Genomic DNA, 3,911 nt, shown 5'->3' with positions numbered 1-3,911 from the left:
GAGTCGGGCCGCGCCCGGCTGCGGGGACGGAGCCCCGCGCGTCCCGGGGTCGCTGGGGCTCCCCGAGGCGACCCCAGTCCCGGGCCGCAGGGCGTGCTCGGGGTAGGGGGGGGAGGAGCGGGGGGCGCCGGCGTCCCGGGGAGGGGCGGCCGGCCGGGGTCGGGTGCGGTGCAGCGACTGAATGTGCCCCGCGGCGGGGCCCCGCGGGGCCGGTGCAGGGGCGTGGGGAGGCGGGACGGGGGCGCGTCTCCGCTGCAGGGATCCGGCCTCCCGGGTGGGGACGGGTCGGGGGTGGAGGTTTATGCAGAGGGTCACTCTCCAGGCAGCTGTGAAGTCAGCGCGAAACTGCGAGGAAATCCCACTTTGTGGACGTCCGCGCGCCCCGGGCTTGCGGGCGCCGCGGTGACCTTGCACCTGAGGCGGGTTTGGGGCTGCGGGCCAGCCCCGTCCCAGGGCGGACCACGCTGCCTGCCTGTTGCCTTCCTTGGGAACGTTTGCGCCTTCAAGTGGGGGTGAGGCGGGAGGGGAGCCGTCCCTCCGGGCGCCTCCTGGCTCCTTCCCTTCCTCTCCGGACACTTGAAGAGCCGGATCCTGCCGGTTGCGAGTTGTGTGCGGCTCGGGGCTAGCGCGCGGAGGAGGCCGGGCGACTTTGGCCGCAAGTAGGAAGCTTGTGCACTCCCCGCCGCCTGCAGCGGAGGGGCTGATCGATTAGCTCCAGCATTAGAGCGCCCGTGGACATTAGGGCAGGAAGTGCACACTCCAGGGTCCATTACTGGCTTTTAGTCTGTGGAAGTGCGCGGCCCAAAGTGCACTTCGCAGGATATTGAATATTCCATTAGGCGTGCCTTCATGCCCGCCCCCCTCTTCCCTCCTCTTAGATCACTCGGTGTCTGAGTTTGGGGCTCCCAGGGGACCCCTCAAGTCGTCCCTCCCCCCTCGCTCTCTGAGGTGGAGGCCAGCCCTTGTAAAGAGCACTTTCTCTTGTCCGGTCTCCATCCTGGCTCTCAGGGCCCCCCTCCCCCGCCACTGCACCCCCTCCTTTGTCTCCCTCTCCAGTGCATTGATGAGCGTGCCTGTGCGGTGGGGGAGGGGAGCACAGGCGGCTGGGCAGGGTCGAGGAGCTGTTAGAAGAGGGCCAGGCGCTGGGAGGGGGCAGGGGAGAAACACAGGAGCCGGGCGGAGAGGATTCGCCTTGGGGGCTTGGGCCCGTTCCGAACCGACGTCTAGGGGGACCGCTTTCAGCGTCCCAAGGGACACTCGGCTTACAAAGTGACACCGTCCACATGGCACCGTTTGGCCTAGCCTGCCCTGAACGTCCCCGCCCGATGGAACGGTGGCATTCTTCCCTCCGCCAGGCCGAGACCCAAACAAGGCCCTCCTCTCTGGCCTTGCCCTCGGTGGGGAGGCGGCTGCCCCGGGCTGAGGCTCCGGCGGCGCGGCCGGGCTGCGCATTCCGCGGCCGCTGCCCTGCCCCTCGCTCAGCAGCTGGAATCAATCTGCCCACCTCCTTGAGGAGCCACTTCGTCAGCGGTCACCCGGCAGCTGCTGGCCTCCCGGGGCCGACGGGCCGGCCGGGGCTTTATCGCATTTTTGGCGCATTTTTGGCATTTCAGATCCCCGCTCTGGGCTGCGCCCCTCCTGGGTAACCAGCGCCCCTTCGCAGCACAGGGGCCCCGCGTTGACTCTCCCCACCCAGAGTCCTCCCTCACTCGGGGGCTGGCTCTCAGAGGCGCTTTTATCCTCCAGGATGAAATCTCTCCAGCAGCGAAGGGACGTTTTGTGTGCGCTGGGAGGAAATGGCTGATCTTTCCTAGGCCCCCCCCCCCCCCCCCACCCTGCCTTGGTGTTAGGGGTAGGAGCCTCCGGCCTGTGCGGGGAGGGGAGCCTGCTCAGGAGAGGTCAGGGCATGTTTGTATGGACACCAAGGAGCTGGAATGCTCTGCAACTTCCTCTCTGCTTTTCGCTGGGATCCAGGGTGAACTTTTTCCCACTGAGCACTTGGGTTTTTTATACTTTCCAAGGGGGAGCCTGGGGTGTATTTTCAGCAAGCCGGCTCACTAGGGTTGAAACGATTTGGTCGGGTACACTCTTCCGGGACAGTAGCCATGGGCATCAGGTAGGACCCCTAGCCCTGAAAGAGACAATCACAACTTCATTGTTGGTGAGGCACCTTAATTTGGTTCAAGAAGGAGAATGATTGAAAAAGGAGTCGTCTGATACAACACGTAACAGCAGACAAGACGCTTCGGAAATAAAGTCCATCATGGGGTGCCTGAGTGCCTCTGGCGGTTGAGCCTCTGACTCTTGGTTTCAGCTCAGGTCCTGACCCCAGGGTCATGGGATCCAGCCCCACGTGGGGGCTCTGTGCTGTGTGGAGCCTGCTTGGGATTCTCTCTCTCTCTCTGTCTGTCTTCCCCTGCCTCTGTCCCGCTCTCTCTCTCTCTAAAATAAAAAATTTTTAAAGTGTATTTCCTGCTTATCAGATACTCGGATTGGGGGGCTCAATATTCCGTCACCTTACGTAGCCCGTGTTGAAAGTGGCAGTATCCTGGGGCGCCTGGGTGGCGCAGTCGGTTAAGCGTCCGACTTCAGCCAGGTCACGATCTCGCGGTCCGTGGGTTCGAGCCCCGCGTCGGGCTCTGGGCTGATGGCTCAGAGGGAGCCTGTTTCCAATTCTGTGTCTCCCTCTCTCTCTGCCCCTCCCCCGTTCGTGCTGTGTCTCTCTCTGTCCCAAAAATAAATAAACGTTGGAAAAAAAAATTTAATAAAAAAAAAAAAGAAAGTGGCAGTATCCTGACCGCATCCCTGGGCTCAGAGACTGCTTTATTGCAAGGCTGGTGTTCCTTTGCAGTTGCTGCTGGATTTGCGGGATAACTATTCAGGAGTTCATTTCAAACTTTGCTAAGACACACAGCGTTTAGCACAGGAAAGAACACGTATTTTGAAATGGTAGGAGTCTGTTTGGTGGGCAGGAGGAAAAAAAAAACAGAGCTTTTGCCTAAAAGTGCCGTTTTAGATTTAGAAGATGATGGCAATCGAAAATATTTACATAACAGGTGGCGAAAATATCTTACGCATTTATTGCAGGGGAAGGAAATGGGAGAATTCACCGACTGTTGTAATCAAGTCAGTCCAATTAGCCAGATCTGCCTCTATGTGTCCACGGAGGGCAGAAGGCACAATTTCCATTAAGAATGATCTCAGTATCCAAGGAATGCTTAGATGAACATTATACTAGGGAAAGGGAAGATCTAAGTGCTCAGCATAAGTATCAAGTGTACAATATGATGATCGTGTTCAAAAAGAAAACATCCGACTTATTGCAGCCCTCGTTTTCAGACCCCATAGAAATGCCCAGTAGGGATCAAGTGATTATCTTTGAAAACAGGACGGTGTTTTGGATGGTGATGATGATATCTTGAACTTCTATGTCACTTTCTGCCAGTTGAGTCCCAGTACGTCATGTTGTTTTCTGTGAGCTCTACGCTCCGTGCCTGGATATACACCACATCAAGAATTACCTAATATCCTTAATTCTTTCCCTCCGTGTTTTACGCACACCTGAATTCCTTGCTTTGGCTGCCCATTTAGCTCAGAGGACTGCAAACCGTTGTTGTTGTTGTTTTTAAATTGGCTCAGGCAAAGCCTGGAATCAATATTAATCTGTAACAGGGACAGTGGATTCTTTCCAAAGCCATTTGAGCTATTCCTTTTACAAATCCCTTGATTCTTGACGATGCAGATTCATCATTTGGAACTTGAACCTCCTTCCACTGGGACACGGATGCTTCGGGACGGATGCCCCAGAAAACTCTTTGCTTTTTGCATGTCTAATTCCATTCAGGTCTGGTTTGACCTTCAGACGAGAAATCAAGGGTTTTGGCCTAATTTTGATATAAGCAACTTCAATG

Source organism: Herpailurus yagouaroundi, unplaced genomic scaffold, assembly GCF_014898765.1.
Source record: "Herpailurus yagouaroundi ecotype Mexico unplaced genomic scaffold, PumYag 211, whole genome shotgun sequence".
Taxonomy (NCBI): domain Eukaryota; kingdom Metazoa; phylum Chordata; class Mammalia; order Carnivora; family Felidae; genus Herpailurus; species Herpailurus yagouaroundi.
This window is presented reverse-complemented; position numbering follows the sequence as displayed.